Here is a 27,522-nt window from a genome sequence, read left to right on the forward strand (position 1 = left end):
AAATGCAGAAAACGTTTAATATATTTTACTTATTTATTTTCGTTTGTTCATTGGGTAAGTGGACTGGTCATCAGACCCTTTTCAGCCATGATCTGTGCCAACTGGTAGAATGAAAAGTAATGCAGTGTTATGTGGAAAACATATTAAATTTAATACAGTGACATTATTGTTGTACAACAGTACAGAGAAGACAGTTTTTATACCAAAACACAGAGGATAGTCAATGTGGACAGAAAGTACTGAATCAAGGAAAGATAATTTAGTAGATCTTTTACAGTATTAGAATTACACTATCATTATAAGCATACAATATTAGAATTGTGTAAACATAATGAGTGAGTGAGAAAAAAGTATGAGTAAATGATTAACCATTCTCTCAAAAACATATGCATTTGGAGTCCTGCAACATTTGTTCATTTTTTTTTGTTTTAAATACTTCAAGTATATTCTGCTTCCGTACTTCTACTGGGAGTTTATTCCAGATTGCTAGAACCAATTTTGAAAATAACTGTACTCCTGTAGAAGTCTTAAAGCATTGTCTAATGAGGGTTTAGGGCCTCTCCTTGACTACCTCTTGGGGCGAAATTTGGTTGTTTAATTTGCTTTTTGGATTTTAAGTGGGGGCAGTGCCCCATATACAACAATTTATAAATCTGTGTGCTATGTTGACCAGTTATCAGTTGACGTGCTGCAGGAGTTGGCAGTGATGAGTACACGTGTCAGCGAGAAGTGTTAATCTATAGGTCATGTTAATTGCTGTCAGCAGTTTTTGAGTATTTCTTCTTGTGTGATAAGTTATTACTGGAAGGCCAAATTACATTTTTGGGATAAGTATGTTTCTAGCTATAGCAATGTGATTTGTCAGGGTAAGAAGGTGGGGCAGCTTATAGCACAGCTTTAGTTGTTGAAGGGTTTTGTTTAGGATCTTGTCTGCATGTTTTGTTAGTGATAGGGTAGGGTCCATAGTTATTCCTCGATAATATTTCTCTGTTACTACAGGTAATAAGTTACTCATTGTGTCAGTTATTGTCAGGACTGTGATTCTTAGCAACTTCTGTGAGGTGCCAAAGTTCATGATATTTGATTTTTTAAGACTGATAAGCAGCATATTGCTACTTGCCCACTGGCAAAGACTTGTAAAGCATTTGTGTAGTTTTTGCGGCAGGGTGTTAATATTTTTATTTGCTTCCTGTAGTAAAAGATCATCAGTTTACAAGAGTAGGTTGAGCTTAGCTAGGTCTGAAGAGTGTCATTAATGAACAGTGAGAACAAAAGAGGCCAGAGACAGGTGTTGACATGATGTGATTTCTGCCCAGTGCTCTGAATGTCAAAGTGAAGAAATTCAATGAAATGCAGGTAAAAGGCAGGAGTAGCTTTGACTCTCTTAAGGTAGCCAAATGCCTCATTATCTAATTAGTGACGCGCATGAATGGATGAACAAGATTCCCACTGTCCCTACCTACTATGTAGTGAAACCACGGCCAAGGGAACCGGCTTGGCAGAATCAGTGGGAAATAAGACCCTATTGAGTTTGACTCTAATCTGGCACAGAGTGTTGGGAGACTCCAGTGTTAAGTAAACTTTGATTAGACGGATCTATATCATATGAGTGAATCACACAAATTGCGAATGCTCATAATATTGAATGTACCGGACCTCGAACTTCCTATTGTGGGAGGCTGTGCTCCCCACACCCCCCGATAAATATATATTCCAACTTTGAGATCGCACTACAGTGAGGAAAGGGCAAATATCCCAATCTTCACTGTACCGTGATCTCATAAAAAACACTTTGAGGGCCGGTATGTTCGATATTATGAGCGTTTGCAATTTGTGCAATTCGCTCATATGATTTAGACCTGATTAGACACTAAGTTTCCTACCAAGACAAGGAAGCTTCTGTTTTGCCCATAACATATGAACCACTTTACGGCAGTTGAGCCAAAGTTAAATCTACTAAGTTTATATAGGAATAGTCCAAGATTTACTGTTTCAAAGACTCTTGTCATATCTATGAAAAGGCCACCATCCACCAGTAAATTTAGAGTCACCATCTTATTGAAAATGGTGTTTGTAGCTGAATATAATGATGTCATGGCACTAATGGAATTTCTGAATCCATGTTGACTGTCACACAGGAGCCCGTATTTATTTATTTAATCAAATAGTTGTTTGCAGATTAGTTTTTAAAAGATTTTTGTTATGGGGCATAGGTTTGCTATTGGTCTCTATTCAATGCATTCTTTTGGTGTGGGCTTTTGGGGACAGGTTTGATGAAAGAATGTTTGAAGAATGCCAGAAAGATAACTGACATTGGAGGGAGGTGAACGATGTTTGTAAGTGGCCTAGCCTTGAGTTGGACTGCAGGACCAAACTAAGAACTCGTTATTTTCTATGCAAATTAAACCTACTTGCTATCACGCTCTGAAGCACACAAAAAATCTAAACATGTTTAGCAGATCTCAGTCCACAGAGAAGACTATTTTTCAAGGTGCACATCATTATTAATTGTAACATTGTTTTGTGGGTAGACTGTACATTGCCTGTTGCTCTCTTCAATTTCTTCAGTATTATGCTACTATTTTTACAGCTCTTGGCTATAACTTTTTAAGTTTATTTAGTTTTATATCTCTACAGATTTTATTTTTCTTGTAGTTGTAAATAAAAAGTGTCAGAAGAAGTCTATGTGTATTTCTGTAATTATGACGTGTGCTGGTTAACTGGTCAGCAGGATTTTAGTACACATCATAACAACAACAGAACAATCTTACAGCTTATTACACCTTGTTCAAACTATGCGAGTGAAGCCCTTGAGTATTAAAAACACAGCTATATGGCACAGTGTCACACTTCTACATCTTATTTTAAGCATCTAAGAGGACCTTTCTTTCCTTTGGCAGAAGTGGGCATGGCCTCAGTGATTGACAGGTGATACAGGCATGCTGTGGTATGGAAAAGACTGCAAGTATACTCTTTCCTTCGTTTTTGCAGGAGTCAAGCTCCCCTGCACCCCCCCCCATGTGGGGGGATCTGCCCCCCACCCCCACAAATTAAATATACCAACTCCAAGATCACACTACCTTGAGGAAAAGGGCAAACTGCTAATAGACAATGAATATTTATGCTGCCATCAGTATGAATATTACTTTACATTCACCGATTGTTGGATGGTGGGCAGGGTTTGGTCATGTTTCTAATAGAAAGGCAGGAAAAAATATAGTTCAGTCCCAGTATCACAGCAGAAATCGCTAGTACCCTTATCTAATGCTTTTACTTCTCTCTAACGTGGGCCCACTCTGCTGCTGGCTATGTAAAAGTAGTGTGAGTAAATAGAAAGGATAACATGCTTAACTTCTTTGTTCTTTTCTGTACTGTTCTCTAACTAAAAGGCATCTTACAACACCAAGAAAAGGTCCCATCACACATTGCTTGAAAGCAGTATAGAATTTTGAGTGCATCAGTATAAATTGATACTATATATAACCAAATCCCAGTGCAAAAATGCAACTCACCCTGAATCACATTTAATATTTTCTTAATTACACACCCAAAGTTTCAAACTGCGACACAACTCAGAGTAATTAACCAAACAATGTACTATAGCACTCAAGTTAATCAAAATGATTCCCATGTTTTGACAGGACCTCCATGGTATTTTATGAAAAAATAATGGCCCTCTAATTTAAATGTTTCTGTAGGTGTTCTAGATGCAAGAGTAAGAACCTGACCTGTAAACCTAATTATTCTTCCCAGACTGTAATACCTCAGATTACTCTCTTAAAGATTTCCATATCCAGAGATTTCTTCACAGACTTCCTAAAGTACTTATTTTTACAACAATACAGGCACAAATGAGCATGCCAATCCATGAATGTAACAAGAACCCTCTCTCCCCTAGGCCAAAGGACAAACTGCCTGTATAAACTGTACTTGCATCTGCATTTGCACTCATGGTTCTAGTCATGGTTAAAAAGAGTTCAAGAAGGATCAGATCACCTACCCAGGTAATACAGAAATAAATCCCTAATGGGAGAGGATTCAGTAAACAATAAAACACAAGAAGTTCCAATCTGTGGGACAAATGTTTGAGTGGTAATGTTCATCAGCACATATGGCAGGTACTGTAAAGCATTTATAAAGTTAATGTACAACAGAAGATTTGCTACAACAGCACCATATAATACCTGTTTTCTGTGACATTTATAGTTCTCCATGATATACTGTTGGGATACTGAAATATTTTATATATAGTACATTCCTTACATGATTTCCTTGAATATATGTCACATTAAAATATCTACTGCATAAAGTAAGACAAAACTGAAACACTGATGTGAGACATATGGAAAAACTTACTCTAATCAATTCTAAAATGCTACATATCTGGGAAAAAGACTGTAATGAAATTCTTGATGTGATAAATTCTATGAGGTCATTTTGAAAGCAACAGGTCTTGTACTGTGTATGTATGTATATATATATATATATATATATATATATATATATATATATATATATATACTGGCCAATAATCTATACCAAACTTAGCATACACATCAACTGCCAGTTTAAAGAACATTATTAAGTGGTGGTGCTGTAGTAGCGTTGCCGCCTCATAGCAAGACGTTGTCCCATTCAATTCTCAGCTAGAGCGTCTTCTGTGTGGAGGCATACGTGAATGGGGTGTGCCTTTGTTGAAGGTTGTGCGTCAGGGCTGGTAACCCGGTACGTAAAAATCCACTACCAATCATTAGTGGACCGGAGTTCCGCTGTGGCGACCCCTAACCGGGAAAAGCCGAAAGACACAAACAATTAAGGCTTCAAGCTCCTAAAATAAAGGCTCTGAGCCCCTCGTGAGCTTCACATTGTAGTTCTGGATTTCATTAATTTTACCAGACAGTGCCTCAGACTTCCCCTGAAAAAGAAGCACTGATGTCCAGTGAGAGACGCAGATTGAAACTCTTTACTGACAACACCTGCAGAAATGCAGGTATTTTACCACAGCATGAAAATTCTAGCTTGTCTGTTTTGCAAGTCATGTGCCACTTCCCTGGGAGGTTGTGCATACTCAGATATTCACTTGCAGCTCCTTAGGCATCTATACAAGAGCATGAAAGGCTGCTATGGGAATGGGGATAAAGTAGTCCTTAGGATCTCCAGACTGGCTTGCTCCCTAACACCTGAGCCTTGTCTCTTCCAAGAAACAAATAGGCCAGAGGGGTCTTGCCCCAATGTAGGAACAGACGAGTTGACTGGTGCAAGAAAGGGAGCCTTTAGGGTGATACTGTAGACAAAAAAAAAACATGAATTCTGTCTCAGTAAAATAGTCCCACTGAAAACCAAACAGGTAAAAGAACAAAATATACAACATTAACCCAGCAAAAAAAAAAACACAATCAGAAATATTCAAATCATCGCAGTCCAAAAGTTACTACAGTACAGGGTTTTATAACAAAACACTTAACCAAAGAGGTAAAACTCAAGCAAACAAATATTAAAGAAATAGTGAAGAAATCAGTCAAATGATATATCAAGTAAAACAAATGTCTACACATAAACCAAAAGGGATATTAAAACTGATTTAAATTATACACAAATATTAATATAACAATAACAGCGACAAAATACATGTTCACATCAAATTTAGAACATACGAAACACTTCAATATCCCAAAATCACAACGAACAACATTCAGCATTTCAAATAAAAACTTGTGGCATTTTGTTTTGTTTGTTTTTATGTGTGAAATAATATATCGTGCATAGTCTGTATTCAATATCAAATTCTAAGTAAACAGAACAATAATCCAAAACAAGCAAACAAGCACTTTGACAGTCAGATGCCACCATTTTGAATCTTAACTGTCACACAAAAAGTGAAGTCCATCCAAAAAACAACCTAGTCTGAAATTCCACACCCTAACAATACTGTACCTCAAAATGATCACTTCCTTAGTATCCCAACTATTATTAGGCAGTGATATCCACCTCCAACCCAGGTCCAATAACTGGTTCTACACACACCTGTAACTCCCAGCCCCAACTAAAACATGAACCCACTGACCTGCTAATTTTTAACTTGAATATTCGCAGTATCATAATAAAGCAGAACAACTTCATTCCACTATCTCCACTTATGACCCTGATTTAATGCTCATTACAGAGATGTGGCTTAAGCCACATATCAAAGGTAACTAAATAACCCCACCTGGATACAACATCCTGAGGGCAGACAGACCCAATACAAAAGGTGGCGGTGTCACCCTGATTTACAAAACCAGCTTAAAACTCCAGCTCCTGCAATACGACTCCACATACTCAAGAAATGCAGGAACCATTTTTGCTAAGCTCCACCTTAACACAAACATCTAAACATACTCAGAATATACATATATCCCCAGGCAATAACCAAACCACCCTAGAATCAATCCTACACTGTGTTTCCCACTCCCTCCCCCATGAAACTTTAGTCTTAGGTGACACCAATATCGACTAGAACTCTATCCAAGGTCTAACTCCCACCAACCATATTAACCTGTATAACTTCACCTAACTCATAGATTCACCTACCCGCATTGATAAATCTACCAAAAGAAAATCTATTTTAGACTGGATCCTCACAAATCAACCTAATACCACTCACCAGTGCGGTACATTGCCTGACTCTCTCATTGACCACAACCCCACATTTATCCTAAGACAAAAATTAAAACCCCATAATCAACCCTCCACACTACAAATCTGATCCCATAAAAAACTTCCCCACAGCTCAATTCTTAGAATCCCTAAAAGCCAGTAACTGGTATCCCATCAAATACAACCCACTTGACAATGCAGAAGAATACTTTAACAACACATTTCTAAACATCCTCAACTGCCTAGCCCCAATCAAAACAACTAAGACAAGTAGTAATCTTGCCCCCTGGCTACAAAACTCAACTACAGCCCTACTCAGAGACAGGGATAAAGCCTGGAAAACTTGGCGACAACACAAGACACCCACAAGTAGGCACAATACCTTGAATTACGTAATAAGGCTAAAAGGCAAATGAGGAGTGACAAAAAGTACAGTGATGTACATTTACCATAAATGTAATGTTCAAGTGTATTCACTGTTGCAGTCACCACATTTGGGTTATCCCTGCCAGGGTAGCCCTTGGCCGGCCTGAATACCAGATGCTTAGTATTTCTGCATCAGTTGCTGTCACTTCAGGACTGATATCAGGTCATCAGTAGTATAAAGTAAGGTAGCCAATGCCATTACATCAGTTTTTCTTGCCCTAACCTGTCAGGAGCCACCAAGTGGGAGCCAGGTTCTGGTGGAAGAACCCCACCAGTAGAAAGTAAATACCAATACGTCCCTTGTAAAGAAAGAGAAGAAAGAAGAGGGGGATGGAGGGAGGGAAACCAGGACTCCAACAGTGAATACACTCGAGCATCTACATTTATGGTAAGTGTACACAACGGTACTATGTTCTTCATGATGTCAGGTCATAAAAATGCAGCCGATACCATTACATCAGTTTTTCTTGCCCCAGATGTGAGGAGCCCAAAAAATAGAAAGCCATCAAATGATATGTAACACCCCTAGCAAAAAGCAAATACCAATGATATAAGATATTCCAAACAAAAAGGATAGGTAGAAGTAAAAAGAAGACAGAGGGCTGGAGGTGGGATAACCAGGACTGCAACAGTGAATACACTCGAACATCTACATTTATGGTAAGTGTACACAACTGTACTATGTTCTTCATGTTTCACTCTTGCAGACATCACATTTGGGTTGATTCCCAAAGCTGAGGATGGGTGGAGGTAGTTAAGAAGCATTAGGGCTGGCAATCAGACCCTGTAAGACTGATGTGGCAAATCCAGCTCTGGATTTAGAAAAGATAGGCAAGAGGTAATGCTTGGTGAAAGTGTGTACAGAGCTCCAGGTTGCAGCTTCCAGGATGTCCCTGGTAGGGACTCCCCTGAGAAATGCTGTAGAGGTAGATGTAGCCCTAGTGGAATGTGTTCTGATCCCCTGTGGGGTAGGGTTCACATGGTGTTTGTAGCAGAAATGGATGCAGTGTGCTATCCATTTAGAAATGGTTTGTTTTGAAATGGCCTTGCCCTTTGCCCCTGCAGCAAAGCTGACTAGCAGCTGGTCAGATTTTCTGAGAGGCTTAGTCCTGTCCAGATAGAACCTAAGCTACCTGTGCATGTCCAGGGAATGCAAGATCCTTTTCCCTTTATTTTGAGGACTAGGGAAAAAGTTGGCAAATGAATGGACTGGTTTAAAGCCACACTAAACACCACCTTAGGCATAAAAGATGGGTTAGTCCTGAGGGAAACCCTGTCCGTATGGAAGATAATGAAGGGTTCCACTGCCATAAGGGCCTGCAATTCAAACACTCTTCTTGCTGAAGTGATGGCTTGAAGTAAAGCTGTTTTCCATGAGAGGAATTTTAACTCTGCTGTAGCAACAGGTTCAAAGGGCAGAAGCGTGAGCTTTTCCAATACAAAGTTAAGGTCCCAGGCTGGAGTGGGAGCTCTCCTGGGGGGTCATACATTTTTAGCTCCTCTCAGGAACTGTTTTACCAGAGGATGAGAGAAGTAGGGTGGCTCAGTATTATAATGAGCTGAGATGGCAGAGGCATGAATCTTAATTGAAGAGAAGGATAGGCCTTTGTGGATCATTTCTGTTAAGTAATCTAACTCCTCCTTCTCTCTCAGCTCCAAACCATGCACTCAATCCTATATCAGCCATCTTTCTGTCCAGCCTTACATTCTATCATCTCCCACTATGCTCCTACAAGAAACCTCCATAGCTCTTCCGAAGACCTTCTAAAAATCTACAAGCCCAAGTCTAAAGCAGGACAAAACGTATATAGCTACCATCCCTCTATTGAATTGAACAAACTTCCCCTCGAGATTCGTACACAAGCACATCCCAAACAGTTTAAGCTAACACTAAAGGAATATTTCGGTAAGAAATGGATCGGCCACTGCTCAAACCCTCCTTGAAAACTTTCCATTCTCAACTTTTCCTAAGCTATGTACTTCTCTCTGTAATACTCATAAAGATTCTGGTCAGATTTGAAAAAAAAAAAAAATCACACAACTGATTTTTGTACTTTATATTCCTCTCAGCTTACCTAATATATGTACAACCAATTGTTATCTGTATAAGATTTTGCTGTATTCTACTTGTATAAAATCTGTATTAACTGCTTAATGTTATATTTGTATGTACTGGAGCTTTTCTCCTCGGGCCTCTGCTGAAAAAGGGCTTTGGCTCAGTCAGACATTCCCAGTCAACAAATGTAAAATAAAATAAAATAAAATAAATGAGGTAAGCTGGGCACAGTTGTGTCCATTCCCTGAGACTGGCACCAGTAACAGTATCTATTTCACTTTTCCGAATAGGATTTTCTAGTACTAGGCCTCCTTTCCTCAAGAATGACATCCAGCACCTACTTACTGAGGGTTGCTGGTGATGAGTTCAGGGGATGAGCCAGGCTGCAAGGTTCAGGGTCTGTAGTTGAGGGTGCAGAATCTGGCCCGCCTGCTAGGACAGCAGGGAAGGAGTCTGAGGCAGGTGCCATGGTGGCAGCACTGTCAGACTGCGCAAAAGAGGGTACCAGTGCTGGCATGGCTAGTCTGGTGAAATCAGTATTGTCCTTAGCTTGTCCTGTTTGATCTTTAGTAGAACCATCGAGAGGAGGGGCAGAGGGGGAAAGGCACAAATTGAGAGGCTTTCCCAGGTAAAGGACAGGCATCCACTTTCCAAGCTTGGCTGTGGGGAGTTCTGGTGCAATATTTGCTCAATTGATAGTTCTGAGGGGAAGCAAAAAGGTCCACCTCTGGTGCCCCCCACCTGTTCCTCAAAAGCTTGAATATTTTGGGTTCCAGTTTCTACTCGTGTGGGTCCATGAGATTTCTGCTTAAGTTGTCTGCCAGTGAATTTAGTTTGCCTGGCAGGAACTGAGCTTGCAGGTGCACTTGGCTGCTCAAGGCTGTGTTCCACAGAGCCATGGCTAATCTGCAAAGTGGGTAGGAATGGGTTCCCCCCTGCTTGTTTATGTACCACATAACTGTGGTGTTGTCTGCCTTTACCAATAGTTGTCCTGGAAGAATAAGGCCTTTGAAGGCTGTCAGAGCATTCTGTACAGCTAACATTTCTTTTTGATTGATACGCAGGTGCATTTGCTTTGGGCTCCATTTGCCCTGAATGCACTGCCGTGCCCTGTGAGCCCCCCCATGCATAGTCTGATGTGTCTGTTGTTAGGGTTTGGGCAGCAGGGGGTAGAGTGAAAGGGGGTCTCTTGTTGTGGTTGCAGGCTTCTGCCCACCAAAGGAACTCTGTCCTTAGGCAAGGAATGATAGGAATCATTGTTTCCAGGTCCTGTGAATGTTGACACCAGAGACTTTTTAGGTACCACTGAAGCTTCCTCATATGCAGTCTTGCATATGGAATTAGTAGAATGCAAGAGGCCATGAACCCTAGGGCTTGTAGTATTTTTCTTGCAGATAGCCGGGTTCTGGTGGCCAGTAGATTGAAGTAGTTTGTCAAATAAATTTGTTTCTCTGGAGTGAAGAATACCAAATGGGAAGTTGTATTCAAGCTTGCTTCCAGGAATACAGTCTGTTGGCTGGGTACCAGCTGTGATTTATTTTCATTGATGGTGTACCCCAGTGAAGTTAGAAGTCTCTTTATAAATGCCAGGTGCTGTAGTAGCAATTCCTGACTGTCCGCTTGAATCAGGCAATCGTCCAAGTAAGGGTAAATTTGAATTATTTTCTGCCTGCAATATGCAATGGCTGGAGCTAGGCACTTTGTGAATATCCTGGTGGCAGTAGATAAGCCAAAGGGAAGTACAGAGAACTGAAGCGTAGGTATTTCCTGCAAGATTCCCTTATGGGGATATGCAGATAAGCTTCTTTTAAGTCTAGGGTTGCTAGCCAGGAGTTCTTGGCTAGCATAGGAAGCAGCTGTTGGAGAGTTAGCATTTTGAATTTTGGAACCACCAGAAAGGTGTTGAGAATAGACAGATCCAGGATAGGACGCCAAGAGTTTTCTTTTCTGGGAACCAGAAATAGTCTGGAATAAAAGTCTTGTCCCCTTTGTTCTGCTGGGACAGGTTGAATAGCCTTGATACTGAGAAGAGAAAGTACTTGCTTTTGGGCCTCTGCCCACTGGTTTGGGGGGAGGTCTGGCCATCCGCTTAGGGTTGGGAGTGAGTGGAAGTGGAATCTGTATCCCTGGGAAACAATGTTTAAGACCCATCTGTCCTGGGTAATGTACTCCCAGTTTTGGAATGCAGGGCAAGTTTCCCTCCTAAAGGTGCAAGTACTTGGGCAAAGCTTGGAAGAGTTAAGGATAAGTCATTGTGCAATTTTACCATAGGATGGCGGCTTACTACTTCGAGTTTTGGATGTAGGAGCACTCCATTGCTTAGATCTGTGCATAACCTGAGACTGGAATCTTGGTGGTCTGCTGCCCCTGGGTTTGGACTGAGAAGGCCTGGAAGGGACTGGAAAAGACCATTTTTTAGAAGGCCAATGCCTACTGAATCTAGGTGGCTGTACTCGTAAGAAATCTTTAACAGTTTGCATAGATTTAGCTTTCTCCTCCATCCTTTTGAGGACTTCTGCTTTATTGCCAAATAGACGCTCTTGGTTTAATGGTGCATCTAGTAATTTTGCTCTGACATGATCTGGCAAATTTTGTTCCTTAAGCCAAGCATGCCTTCTAAGAACAGACCCAGTGATAGCAGCCCTGCAAGATGCCTCTAGGGCATCAAACCCACATTGCAAAGTATGTTTACCAAATTGGTTAGCAGACTGCATTAACTCTTGTAAATCTTTGTGCTCTGCACAATCAGGAATCAACATCATTTTCTGTTTAATTAGCTCCATAATATGCTGCTGATACTTTTAACATATGAAACTGGCAATTTAAAGCCCTAATGGCAAGAGTAGCACAGGTGTATACCTTCTTACTCCCATCTGTCTAAAGCCCTAGAATCCCTGTCTGAAGGGGTAGGATATTTGGCAGTTGTAGCCTTAATGCCTTTAGGTCCCTTGGAAATGGTGTCTGGATCCGCAGTAGGATTCTTAAAGAGGAATTTGTGGGAGTCAGGTACTCTATAGTACCTGTCAGGTTTCCTGGGAGCTGGAGGTGAAGTATCAGGGGTAAGGCTGGATTCCAAGAAGACATCATCTACAATTTCCAGAACAGGAGGGACAGCTGGAAGCCTGTGCTGAGGCAAGTTTAAAAATTCCCTGAGTCTCTTTCTGGACTGAGAGTAGTCTTGGCTCTCCCAACAGAAATGCTCTCTAAGGGTATGCAGGGTTTCACCAAAAGAAAAATCTTCTGGAGGGGAAGCAGAGGGAATGGAATCCTCATAGGTAGATAAGGGTATGTCCTGGTAATCAGAAGGATCAGAGTTATCAGACTCCTGATCTGAAGAATCAGAAGGAAAATCAGTTATTGGTCTTTTTGAGGGGGAAGGCTGACTTCTCCTAATTAAAGTAATGAGGTCTTCAGCCATTTTAAGCATTTGTTTTTGTGGCATGTGGGCCTGAGAATGTGCTTTGGTCATTGGTTTCCTAGGTGTAGTGCGAACTTTAGGCCTGAGAAATTCGGTATTTTTGGTTTGAAACGAAGTCGTCAGTTTAATGTGAAAATCAGAAGGCCTGAATACACCCTCAGAAGCCGGTGCCTGCACAGTGGCTTCAAACCCATCCAAGGTAGAGACATCCGCAGGTTCCATAGTCGAAGAAGCATCTCGCAGCATACCAGACTCCGAATGGGTCTCAGTAGAGGCCTGCGAATCTGTAGAAGTGGGTATCAGCACCTCACTGAATATCGGCAGACTGGTGACTAGCTTAACGGTAGCATCGTCGGCAGTTTTGGACCTATGCGGTCTGTCTCTACCTTTATCCTTACGTTTTTTCGGAAGATCAGTAATCAGATGGCTTATCAAAGCCATTTCAGAGTACAGAGATCGAGACCGAAAGAATTTATCTACAAAAATTGCCCAACGACGAATAGTTCGGGCATTGAACAAGGCACAAAACCAACAGCGAGGGACATCGTGGTCTGGGCCTAAACAGGTGATGCAGTAAGAATGAAAATCTCTGTGAGGTATTTGCTTTCCACAGGCAAGACAATTATTAATTTTTTCTGACATCGGTTAGAGCAAGAAAAAAGGATCCCCAATGGGGTACTTATCTTTTAGAAGATATCAGGTCTGAAACTCGAAAAACAAAAATTTCAGGAGGCAGCTAACCGGCACTTGCGAACTGCTTCTGCTTTGGGCACCGCACGACAAGAAAGACTGATGTAATGGTGTTGGCTGCATGTTTATACCCCTGATGACCTGACGTCATGGAAGTAGCGACAGCATCCGATGCAGAAATCCCAAGACTCTGGTATTGAGGCTGACTGAGGGCTACCTGCAGGCAGATAACCCAAATGTGATGACTGCAACAGTGAAACACGAAGAACATCTAGGGACTGGCTAGGATGCCCTGCAAGACTGCAGAGGCATACCCTGCCCTGTATTTGGAGAAGATAGGCAGGTGGTAATGTTTGGTAAAGGAGTGAACAGATGTCCAGGTGGCAGCCTCCAGGATGTCCCTGGTGGGGACTCCTCTGATAAAAGCTGCAGAGGTGGAGGCTGTTCTGGTGGAGTGAGTCCTGACCCCCTTGGGGGGAGGTTTTCCATGTTGCTTGTAGCAGAAATGGTTGCAGTGTGCTATCCATTTGGAGATGGTTTGTTCGGAGATGGCTTTACCCTCTGCCCCTGCAGCAAAGCTAAACAGCAATTGATCAGACTTTCTGAGATATTTATTCCTGTCTAGATAGAATTTGAGCTGTCTGCACACATCTAGAGAGTGCAGGATCCTTTACCCCTTGTTTTGTGGGTTAGGGAAAAAGGTGGGGAAATGAATGGATTGGTTGAGAGCCACACTGAACACCACCCTGGGCATGAAGGATGGGTTAGTCCTGAGGGATACTTTGTCAGCATGGAAGATGATGAAGGGTTCCACAGCCATGAATGCTTGCAGATTGCAGACCCTTCTGGCTGAAGTGATGGCCAGAAGGAAAGCTGTCTTCCAGGAGAGAAATTTTAGCTCTGCTGAAAAGGCTGGTTCGAAGGGGGGTAGAGTGCACTTTTCCTAGACAAAGTTAAGGTCCCAAGCTGGGGTTGGTGCTCTTCTGGGTGGCCTCAGGTTGCTAGCCCCTCTCAGGAACTTTTTGATCAGACGGTGTGAGAAAAGAGGCTGTGCAGAAATGAGTAGAGACAGCCGAGGCATGAATTTTAATAGAGTAAAAAGAGACAGCACTGTGTACCAGGTCAGCTAAGTAATCCAGGATGAGAAGGAGGGCTGTGCAGTATTGGCTCCCTTAGCCTGAATCCAGGTGCAGAACCTTTTCCATTTGTCAGCATAAGACTTTCTAGTGTTAGGTTGTCTGACCTCATGTATAACATCTAGAACCTGTTTACTGAGTTTGTCAGATTGATCAGGGGTTAGGGAATAAGCCAAGCTGCCAAATTGAGGGTCTGCAATTGGGGATGCATGAATTCTCCTTCCCTCTGGGTCAGGAGGGTTGGAATCTGAGTGAGATGCCATGGTGGCAGTGGGGACAGGCTGAGCAGCAGTGGGTACCAGTGCTGGTGGGGCCAGTCTGGAGCAATAAGAATTGTCCTTGGTTTTTCCTCCTTTATTTTGAGCAGTACCCTGGGGATGAGAGGTAGTGGAGGAAAGGCATAGACCAATAGATTGACCCAGGGGAAGGACAGGGCATCCACTTTCCAAGCCATGCAGTGATGCTCCCTGGTGCAGAACTTGCTGACTTGGTTGGTGTGGGAGGCAAAAAGGTCTACCTTTGGGGTGCCCCATTTCTGAGTTATTAGGGTGAAGGTTCTTTTGTCGAGCTGCCACTCATGTGGGTACAGAAGATTTCTGCTTATGTGGTCTGCCAGAGAGTTTAGAGAATCTGGTAGGAATTGTGCTAACAGGTGGAGTTGCATGGCAGAGTCTGTGTGCCAAAGGGTCATGGCCAGCCTGCATAGAGTGTAGGAGTGAGTCTCTCCCTGCTTGTTTTTATACCACATCACAGTGGCGTTGCCTGTTTTGATCAGGAGAGCCCCTGGGGAGAGAAGGGGCTTGAAAGCTGTCAAGGCGTGCTGAACAGCTATCATCTCTTTTTGGTTGATGTGCAGATGGATTTGCTGTGGGATTCATTGGCCCTGTATGCACCTGCTGTCCAGGTGTGCACCTCAGGCATAGTCTGATGCATCTGTGGTGAGGGTCTGGGTGGCGTGGGGTGGTGAGAAAGGTAGTCCCTTGTTGTAGGAGCATGCTGTTGCCCACCAAAGAAAATCTTTTTTGAGGCAAGGTATCATGGGTATAAGAGTCTCCAGATCTTGAGAGTGTTGACACCAAAGGCTTTTTAAGCACCACTGAAGTTTCCTCATATGCAGTCAGGCATATGGAATGAGTAGAATGCAAGATGCTATGAACCCCAGAGCTTGCAGGATTTTCCTTGCAGATAACTGGGGTCTGGTGGCTAGTTGAGAGAAGTAGGCTGTCAGGAAAGTTTGCTTTTTTGGTGTAAGAAATGTCATCTGGCATGCTGTGTCCAGGCTTGCTCCCAGGAATATAATCCTTTGGGTGGGGTACCTGTTTGGATTTCTTTTCATTGATTGTGTACACTAGGTAGGTTAGTAGGGATTTTACAAAGGCCAGGTGCTTGAGCAGCTTTTCCTGGCTGAATTAGGCAGTTGTCTAAGTATGGGTAAATCTGGATATTCCTTTGTCTGCAAAAGGCAATTGCTGGAGCCAGACATTTTGTGAAAACTCTGGGAGCTGTAGATAAGCCAAAGGGAAGTGCAGAGAACTGAAAGTGCAGAGATCCTGCCCTTAAACGGAGATATTTCCTGCATGATTCCCTGATAGGAATGTGGAGGTAGGTCTCTTTTAGGTGTAGGGTGGCTAGCTAAGCATCCTTGTAGAGCATAGGTAGCAGCTGCTGGAGGGTGAGCATTTTGAATTTTGGTATCACCAGGAAGGTGTTTAGAATGGATAGATCGAGGATGGGGTGCCAGGTGCCCTCTTTTCTGGGTACCAGAAAAAGTCTGGAGTAGAAACCTCAGCCTTTCTGTTCTGCAGGAACGTGCTCTATTGCCCTCATAGAGAGGAGGGAAAGGACTTGCTTTTATGCCTCTGCCCACTGGTTTGGAGGTAGATCTGGGAGCCCTTTTCGAGTTTGAAAGGTGTGGAAAGAAAATTTGTATCCCTGGGACACTATGTTGAGAACCCAGCAGTAGCTGGTAATGGTAGCCCAGGTGCTTGCGTGAAAGGAGAGTTTTCCTCCTAGGGGTAAGTGAAGGTGGGCAGAGGGAGGGGGTGGGGTAGGAAAGTCATTGTGAATTCTTACCATAAGAGGGTGGCTTAGAACTCACTGTTTTTGAAGTGGTGGAAGTCCACTGTTTTAGATCACTTCATTCCCTGTGGCTGCTGTCTGGGGGGGGGGTCTGCTTCCACAGGGTCTGGGCTGAACTGACCTGGCTGGAGCAGAAAAGGACCAGTGCTTGGTGTGGCAATGCCTGCTGAACCTGGGTGTCTGGACCTATAAGAAATCCTTAAATGTCTTTTTTAAGACCTCTTCTGCTTTAGTGCCAAATAAGTTGTCTTTGTGCAAGGGGGGCATCCAACAATTTACATTTAACATGGTCTGGTTCCTTAAGCCATGCATGCCTTCTAAGGACAGAACCAGTGACTGCTGCCCTGCAAGAAGCTTCTAGGGCATCAAAACCACAGTGCAAGGTGTGTTTAGTTACTTGACTTGCAGAATGCATTAACTCTTGTAACTCTTTAGATTCTGAACAAGCAGGAAAGGAAGACATTTTTTGTTTGAAGAGTTCCAGGGTATGCTGCTGAAATTTTAGCATATGGAACTGGCAATTTAGTGCCCTGATAGCAAGAGTAGCAGAGGTGTATACTTTTTTACCCCATCTGTCTAGTGCTCGGGAATCCCTATCTGAGGGGGTGGGATTCTTAGCAGAGGTTGCTTTAATTCCTTTAGGCCCTTGAGAAAGTACATCAGGATCAGCAGTAGGATTTTTAAAAAGAAATTTGTGTGAGTCAGGGACTCTGTAATACCCGTCTGGTTTTCTGTGTGCAGGAGGGAGGGTGTCAGGAGTCAAACTGGATTCCAGGAAAACATCCTTCACAACATCCAGGACTGGGGGAATGGCCAGGGGTCTGTGCTGTGGAAGATCTAAGAATTCCTTGAGTCTCTTTTTAAACTGAGAGTAGTCATGACTTTCCCATTGGAAATGCTCCCTTAAGGTATGAAGGGTCTCCCCAAAGGAAACATTCTCTGTGGGAGAGGCTGAAGGAATGGAATCCTCTGCATCAGAATCCACATAAGCAAAGAGGGGTTGCATGTTTTCAAATTCAGATGCATTAGAGTCATCAGACTCCTGTTCAGAAAAAACTACAGTGGACAGATCTCTTTTTCTTTTGGAAGGGTTAGCTTGGCTTCCCCTGATCAGCATGATAAGGTCTTCCACCATTTTAAGCATTTGAGACTGAGGCAAGGAAGCAGGTGCCTGAGATTGGGTTGTCGGTTTCTTGGGTGTGGTTCATACCCTGGGCCTAAGAAACTCATTAATTTTCGAAAGAATGGTAGATGCAAAAGAAGTTGTCAGTTTGTGTCAAGAAACGGTAGTGCAAAGGACTTCCTCGGAAGCCGGTGCCTGTTTAGTGGCTCTGGACCCATCCAAGGGAGAGACAACCACAGGATCCTTAGTCAAAGAAGAGTTTTGTGACACACCAGACTCAAAAGGGTCTTGGTAGCGGCCTGCGAATCCAAAGAAGTGGGTATCGGGGGCTGCGAAAGCACTTCACTGAGGACCGGAGAACTGATGACTAACTTAACAGAAGTGTCATCGGTAGGTCTGGACCTGTGCGGTCTTTCTCTGTCTTTATGTTTACATGTTTTCAGAAGATCTGCAGTTGGATGGCTTACCGAAGCCATATTGGAATTTGAGGACTGTAAGAGAAAATATCTAGTTACAATAAGGCCCGACGACGTATAGCTCTCGCGTTGAACAAAGCACAGAAGCGACAGCAGGGGACATCGTGGTCTGGGCCTAAGCAAGTGATGAAATAAGAATGAAAGTCTCGGTGTGGTATTTGCTTTCCACAGGTGAGACAATTGTTAACTTTTTCTGACATCGGTTAGTGCAAGAAAAAAAGGATCCTCAATGGGGTACTTAGCTTTAGAAGACTTCAGCTTCAGTTCGGAAGATGAAACTCAGGTAGCGGCCGGCCAGCACTCGTGTGAACTGCTTCTGCTTCGGGCTCCGTGGCAAGAAAGACTGATGTAATGGCATCAGCTGCCTTACTTTATACTACTGATGACATGACATCAGTCCTGAAGTGACAGCAACCGAACCAGAAATACTAAGCCTCTGGTATTCGGGCCGGCCGAGGGCTACCCTGGCAGGGATAACGTAAATGTGATGACTGCAACAGTGAAACATGAAGAACATCCACTATATCTCCTTACAAAGCAAGCATAATTCTAACCCTCAAAGATTCTGGGCTGCAGTAAATAACATCCTCCAGCCTGGAAAGACCCCCCCCCCCCCCGCCCAATAGAGATGGCACAAACTCAGACATTGCCACCAACTTTAACGAATACTTTACAACCTTTACATTCAAACTTATAAACAGTACAAATGGTCACAACCCACAACAAACCTCTAAGGCCATTAATAACACCACCCCCTTCTCCCTCACACCAGTTCCAACCACTATCATTCAAAAATACTTATCCAAACACAAACTGACCACCCTAACAGCTGACTATCTTCCCACTGAATACCTTCAAATTGCATACCAGGCCATAGCCTTCCCCATCTCACTACTCATAAACAGATCCATTAAAGAAAAAAATGTCCCATCCTTGTGGAAGACCTTAATCATCATTCCCCTTCACAAAGGTGGCTCCTCTACTGACCTCACCAGTTATTGTCCCATCGCATTCCTCTCACCTCTATCAAAGATCTTAGAAAATTGTATCCACCACCAACTCCTCACCTACCTTCTCTCTAACAATCTCCTCTCCAAATCCCAACACGGATTCCGCCCATCCCACAGTACCAGCACAGCCCTAATTAACTTCATCAACATCATTAACTCAGTCAGGAACCAAGGCAACCTAGTCTCCACTACCTTACTAGACTTATCCAAAGCATTTGATACTGTTTCACATAATAAACTTCTAACCTACCTATCTGACCTTAACATTGACAGCCCCTCCCTACTCTGGTTCCAAAGTTACTTAGACAACCACCAACAGTCTGTTAAATGGCGCAACTCCTTATGCCCCCACTCCCTGTCATGTTTGGAGTCCCACAAGGTTCTATTTTAGGCCCCCTTCTCTTCAACATCTTTACAAATCAACTTCACTTAGCAACAACAAAAGCAGACATAGACACTAGGCTGATGACAGAACCCTGATCTGTTCAGCTCCAAATATCCCAGCTCCTCCAGCAAAAAGCCCAAGATTCCCTTACAGAGATAGAAAACTGGATAATTAAGGCACAACTAATACTAAACCCCAACAAAACTCAACTTATGTTATTTTACCGACCAATGTTCAGCGACCCCAACTTTTCCATACTCTCAACCAATAAGACACTAATCCTCCCAGTATCAGAAGCCAAACGTCTTGGACTTACAATTGACTCTCAACTAAAATTCAACAAGCATATCTCTACAACCATTTCCAAGATTCACAAAAAACTAGGCACCCTTTATCGCTGCAAGAACTTCCTTACCTCCAAAGCATGTATTGATATTGCCAAAACACATCTCATGTCCACACTGATTTACACATCACCAGTACTTACAAGCATAAATAAAAATGACCTAAACAAACTCTCTATCTGTTATAACAAAATTGTAAGGTTCGCAACTAATGCCAAATCCCATTCCCACCACTGCCAATCCCTACAAATTGCACACTGGCTCAAACTCCCCAATCTACTACACTATCACCAACTTAACCTTGCTCACCAAATATTATGCTATCCAGAGAAAATCCCTGCCCTCTCTGGTCTCCTAAACTTCTACACCTCAAATAGATCCCTTATCTGGCAATAAAGCTCTGATTTCTACTATACCTTCCAAAGATAGCTCAGGTGATTCCCTCTTCCCCAGTGTAGTCGCAAAATATAAAACACCCTGCCCTCTGATTTCAGAATGCAAAACCAAACTTTTGCAATCAAAAGCCCCCTCAAAGCTTACCTCTACCGTAAGTGCCTTTGTAACTGCATCCACCCTGAGCTCACTCCAACTCCTACAGTTAACTTTATAGCAGTTCCTACTGTTACTCCCTTATGTTCTGTGCTTCATCAACATGTCTAACGATCAATGATTACTGTACATACTGTATACATTGCTACAGCGTGGTTTACTGTACATATTGTATATATTACTACGACCTGCATATGCTTTGTTACAATATCTTCTACTACACTGTATAAGTCTTCCATATAGATTACATCTACTATGTTTCTTATTATGCTACTGTAAATTTTTTCTGTTTCTTTTTAGTTTTTTATACCTTTGTAACAAATCTTAGTCATTGCTTCATTTTCTGTAATGTCTGGAGCTTTTCTCCCAGGACTCTACTGAAAACAGACAGCAGCTGTCCAGACAGATTACCCTGGTAAAAAAATGTTAAATAAATAAAAAATAAAATAAATAAGTTATTATATGATATAAAGAATATATCACAAGAGTTCTTAGAACTAGAATCATGAATGACTACATTATGGTGCTAAACTTAGTATTATTTAGGGAGTGGTGCAAAATGTATGAAAAATCCAAACTGGAAATGAGTTCTGTATAGGGCTGTGCTTGCCACTCTGCTATGGTTACTGCAATGTATCTTCTGCAACCTTCCAGCTCCAAGTTCACCATAATGGCAACAAAGGAAATGAAAGGCCTGATACATCTAGTGATTCTCATGCCAGGTCATAAAATATTAACCATCTCTCTCTCTCCCTCGGGCACAAAGAAAGGCAAGTTTCCAGTAAGAACTTTTTGTCAACAGGCACACCCTTCTTCGCACTTTCTGCCAACTTTGCTGTAATGAGTATTATTCTTAAAGGTAACTCACTCAGAAGATGGCAGTACACCTGTGCAGAGAATGGCACTTGTCATCCACTGGCCATGTGGCAAGGCTATACTTTCTAAATCAGTGAGAGATGAATAACACATGAAAATGCTGTATTGTACATTGCTAGCTGTCTGCTCTACTTTTATTTCATTTAAAAATATTGTAGACAGAAGTAAGTAGTTATAACCTTCACAGGTGACACTTGGCCTGGCTAACTAAAGAAAAGAATGGCGAATGCCAAGTTTTCTAACATCTGATTTAAAGAGCTCAAAAATGTTTCACTTGTTTTGTAGTGATACAGAAAAACCTTTGTACTATTGATAAACTTTGGTACATCTGAGTAACAACAGAATTCTCCTTATTTCTATCTCTTTAATGACCTGCTAGATTTAACTTCACACTTGTTGAGCCACTGTAAGTGTTAGGAGTCTGTTTCAAACATGACAATATGAGATTTATTAAGTCTGTAATTGCAAAATTAAAAAAAAAATGCTATTGCTCCTTTCTGAAATTAAAATTACGCATACACTGGATTTTTGTCAGAAGTTTTCAGATGTTCCAGGTTAAAAAAAAATGGAATCACTGTTTCACACTTATTGTTTGAGTAAAAAAAAGCACCATTTTAATAGATTTTCTTGCATAGAGCAAAAGTGAAAATTTAGCAACTACTTCACTTTCTGACCAAAATACATTTCAGATACACTTTTTTAAACTGGTTTGTGTTTCATTTACTGATGCACATATTAACTTTTGCATTCATGTCCAGCATCCTCACCACTTCCTCCTCCTACCTCACCACTGCATATACCCTGAGCCCCCAGTAACACTACATATACCCTGAGCCCCAGTACCACTGCATACACCCTGAACCCCCAGTACCACTGCATACACCCTTAGCACACAGTACCACTGCATACACCCTGAGCCCCCAGAACCACTGCATACATCCTGAGCCCCCATTAACGCTACATACACCCTGAGCCCCCAGTACCACTGCATACACCCTGAACCCCCAATACCACTGCATACACCCTGGGCCCTCAGTACCAGTGCATACACCCTTGTATCGCTGTGTCAATGGAGTTCTCCAGAGTACAATCATATTTCACAATTCTACGAGTTCACGCATTAAAATATTTTTCTAAACCTTTAAAACCTTGAAAACCTTGTAAAACAGTCACATCCTACACAGTTTGGTTTTGTGAAGGGTCGATCATGCCTGCTCAGCTTGGTCGACTTCTTTGAGTCAGTCACCAGAGCTGTGGATGAAGGCAAGGTGGTTCATACAGCCTACCTTGATCTGGCCAAGGCCTTTGATACCTTTCCCGAGACCAACGACTGGTGTCAGAACCATGACCTTTAGCTCAATACCAAACAATGTCACCATCCCCTTTGGGAAAAACCCGGTTCCCATGAATTACCACATCGATGGTAGTCCACTGAACACAGAAGGCATTATAAGAGATCTGGGAACACAGGTTGACAGCAACCTCTCCTTTGACCACCACATTGCCACTGTGGTCAGAAAGTCCTTCTATGTAGCACGTCTCATTACTAAGGGTTTTGCATCCAGGAAGAAAGAGGTCATTGTCTCCCTCTGCTCTTCCCTCATTAGGCCAACTATCGAGTACAATGCCCCATTTGGCATGTACCTAACTAGACACCTGAAAAAACTGGAGAGGCCGTAAAAGTACCTCACAGAGAGGATCTTAGACCTTAAACACTTGTCCTATACGGACAGACTCAAAAAACTCCAACTATTCTCTGTCTCATAAAGGAACAACCAAGCTGAGATCAGTCCACCAAATAAATAAAAAACGAGCACAGCCTCCTGTCTCAGACAAAAATGCACCAGCACGACACCAAAAGTAAAAGCACAAAGTTTAATCCAGTTGGTAAAAACACACTTGCGGTTAAGCGCTTTCATCCACCATTTTGATGTCGTGCTGGTGCATTTTTGTCTGAGACAGGAGGCTGTGCTCGTTATTTATTTATTCTCTGTCTCATATCGCCTACTTAGAAGCGATCTCTGCTTGACTTACAAAGCAATGTCTGACCCAGCTTTGTTAGAAATGCTACATGTAAAGAAATCCCAATTCCTCCACACCACAGGCTCCAGAGACCTCAACCTCATTGCCACAATCAACAGAACATGCTGGAGGGACAGGTTCATAACCCAGGGACTGCCCATGCTATGGAATAGACTTCCCATACATGTCAAACAGAGCACTTTGCTGACCCTCATCAAGAGACATCTTGATGAGTGGATGAAAATAGAAAATTCACCCTGCGGATAATGCCAGTGGCTCTACTCGACAGAGGCACTGAGAACTAAGGTTGGGTGGCACGATGCCAGGGTAATCCTATGGCTAGGCTTGTAAAGGCTCCAGGGTCATTAGCCTATTACACACCTATGAACACACCGATGAACCTATTTGCAGTTCCCAACTCTGAACCATTTAAATATCCTACCAGACTAATTCTTCTGGTTTTCTTCATATTTAATCAGTTTGAGAGCACAAAAAACATACAACCAGTACATGAGTTTACAAATATTTACCAGAAGAAGCATCACTGCAGTATTTTACTACCTGCAAGACCAAGACCAACAAATGTCATATACTTCACCACAGTTATGTATTCCACCCTAACTCACCAAACATTTACAAACATTTGTCACTAAACTAGGTGCATGGCACACAGGTTGAAACCCTTAAAAGATGGTCCTGATTTTGACATTTGTCATTGACAATGGATGAGTCATGTAGGAAGGTGTGTGAAAAAGAGGTTAATAACAGTTCTCCCATCTTTAGGATGGCAATGGTACTGTCCATTGGAGGTCTGGCATCTGCTAAAGGTCTTCCACTAGAGATTCATGATGCGCAAGCTTACAAAACAGCCAACTTCACAGTAACCTACTACAGTGAAGGAAGCATTCTACTGCATTTACAGCCTAAGCTAGGACTGGGAGGGTGGCCTAATGGTTAAGGTATTTGCCTTACAAACTCAAGGTGCAGGGTTTGAGTCTCACAAGGGATGATTGGCTAGGCTTAAAATGGCTCACAAGAGCAGTTAGCCTAGTACTAACCTATGAAGGGGGAACATTAGCAGTATTCAGAAAAAATATCCTACCCCCATGGATGCCAATTGTGATATGCAGCTGCCACCTCCATCTTTTGGTGTAGTAGGAAGGGGGGGGGGTCAAAGGGAACAAATGGGTCAAAAGGGCTGAGTGGCTTGACGATTATGGGGAAAATGAAGTTAAAAATGTTATTAAACCCAAGTTGGTGATTTTGCATACATGTATATGTGTGCGTGCGTGTATAAATACATATTTATATATATATATATATATATATATATATATATATATATATATATATATATATATAGATATACACACACAAATATATTTTTATATATATATATATATATATATATATATATATATATATATATATATATATATCTAAAGCTATCTATCTATCTATATATATATATATATATATGTGTATATCTATATATATACATATATATATATATATATATATATATGTATATATATATATATATATATATATATATATATATGTATATATGTATATATATATATATATATATATATATATATATATATATATATATACATATATATATATATATATTCATATGTCTGTATGTATAGACAGATACATAGGTACACACCCATACTCTCATATATGCACATCTTTTTTGGCAGGTCTCTGGGTTCCTCATGTAAAGCCTTTTCTTTTTTTTTTTATTTTGTAATTTTCCTTGTGTTCTCAATGGGAGATCATTTTCCTCTAATTCCTTATTTGTAGTGTGTGTATTTTCAGACTGGAAAACCTACAGATTATTCATGTCAATACCTCTGGTAAAAGAAAAGTCTGTCCCATAAGGCTGTCATTAACTTCACAATTCAGACAGTCACCTAAAATGGTACAGTTAATTCTGTTTCTCTTTAGTGAATCAGATCACACAGTGTTAATTGCAGGGCTAAACTTTAGTAAGGAAACAGCTTAAGTGGCTTCATGTGACGGCTTCGCATGTACTGGAATTCTTTCACTCACTGATGACATTTCCCTGCTGAAGTCTTACTTCCATTTTTTCCATGTGCTTTATTTCTATAGTTATTAACTAGCTAAGTCCCATAAGGCAGAATGATTTTTTCAACGGGAACACAGGAGGTTTGATCTGGCTCAGGACCTTGTTTGATCTCCATGTATGCAAAACTAGTTTGCGGGAATCAAACTCTCCTAAACAGGATTTTTATTTATACATATTTATTTTACTTTGTTACTTGTTAGCTTATGTCCATCAGGCACATTTACTGTGGAATGCAAGGAAGAAAGCTCTTACATAAAATAAGTCAGCAAAGTAAAATACACTTAAAGGAATCTGCACAGCTGTAGAGTAACACTACTCTTATTAGCAGTATGGCTATGCACAATCAGCATTAATTACCTTTGATGCTTGCAAAGTAATAACATGCAATGACTATACTCTGAGTTTGACTAACCACAGAAAATATGAAGCAAAATTTGTATCAGATTGTGTAAATAAAACCAATACCATTTTAACATGCATTGTTTGTATGTCTCTTCAATAAGCAGGTGGTGTAGGTCTGAACACAAAGAATATTTGTCTGGTAGAAGTAGTAGCAGTAATGTAAGCCTTTTACAGCAAAATAAATAGTTCTGACCCAATATTAGCTATGCATGAAAGATAGGCACCATTAAATTGAGGAAGTATTGTAAAAGTGAATTACAGCTAGTTAAATTGTATATGGATTTACAAATGGATTACGTAAACTGTTCAGAAAGATTAGTGTCACTGTTTAAAACATGCTGCAGGTGTTGTAGGCAGATTAAAACAAATTAATGATCAACAGCACAGAACAGTAGTAGCAAAAGACTGTATGTTTAATATCAATTGATACAATGCAGAAAAAAAGGCTTACAGAATAATGACATAAACCACAACCATTTTGCACATTGTATTATAAAATGCAGTGTAACAGAGATTGCATAAAAACACAAAATGTACATTAATTACACATATTTAGCATACTTTTCAAACTTGTTTTTCTAAAATGAACAAAACAGGTATATAGGACATTCACAGAGGTGTAATGAGAACACAATGAGCTCCATATCCATCATGGGAAGGTTAACAAGCCATTCCCAAGGTCTGTTCCACTGCTAAAAACACATCCAGCTACCAAGATCTGCTTTATCTGCAAATCCATACCAAGCTTTGCTTCATCAAACTCTTTGACCCCTCTGTAGGCAACGACAGTATATTAGCTATGCTGAGCAGTAGACTAAACTCTAATATGCTTTCATAGCCGTACTTACAGCCTATTACAGGTATTTTCGCAATTCAGTAAGCACTAATCCATAAATGAGCATTTCAGCTAAAACTCTTGTTATATGATGCATAGTAAACAAGAATATACAAAGAGCTACAAGCATAGGTTGTCCTTCCTGTCGTGTAACAAACAGGGACTTACAAAATGGTAGAATATGCCAGACACAGAGTTCAAGACCCAAACAACATGCACGTTTGGACTTGTACGCAGAACTGGGCTATAAGGCAAACTCAGATCAAAATGTTCTGAATTGTGTTGCCCACTGCTACATCTAGTACAAGTTTAAAGATCAACACTAGGCACAACTTCCTGCTTGGATCTCTCCACCATACCCCTACAGCAGACAGACACACACACACACATACACAGACACAGACACACATGCACACACACAGACACATACACAAACACAGGCACACACACAGACACACAGGCACAGACGCGCACACACACACACACACACACACACACACACACACACACACACACACACACACACACACACAGTTATAGTAAGAAGCTAAACAATGCAGATTGTTTTCCCATTCCTACATGCCTTAACACACACACGTATTTCTAGTACCAAGTGTACCATATCTATACATGTTATAGTCTGCCATACAATGTAACCCTGCCTCGATATTGTGTGTCTTTCTTCTGTAGTGCACACAGCGTGCAACACTGCATGTCCCTCCACTTCTTCCACTGTAGGGCATCCACATTGCTATGCTACACACCTTTGTGTTTAAGTGTAGGCTTCTTCCTGGTACCATCTGTACTGTGGCAGTACAAAAACACATTTTATTATGCTGTGTTCCTTCTCACCTTCCCAACAGATATGGTTCATGTCTAATTTGTAGGAAGGGCAATGCTGCCATGCTGTGCACCCTACATTTCCTCTGTACCCACTCCCAAATGCACCCTTTCATGCTCT

At 41.5% G+C, this 27,522-nt stretch overlaps 1 protein-coding gene across 1 annotated transcript in view; it reads right to left on the minus strand.

Annotated features, from left to right (window-relative positions):
• EPAS1 (endothelial PAS domain protein 1) overlaps positions 1–27,522 on the minus strand; it is a 1,067,454-nt gene that overhangs the window by 901,328 nt on the left and 138,604 nt on the right. The gene's annotated exons all lie outside the window — the stretch shown is intronic.

Source organism: Protopterus annectens, chromosome 1.part0 (assembly GCF_019279795.1).
Source record: "Protopterus annectens isolate FY-2018-M chromosome 1.part0, PAN1.0, whole genome shotgun sequence".
NCBI lineage: Eukaryota > Metazoa > Chordata > Ceratodontiformes > Protopteridae > Protopterus > Protopterus annectens.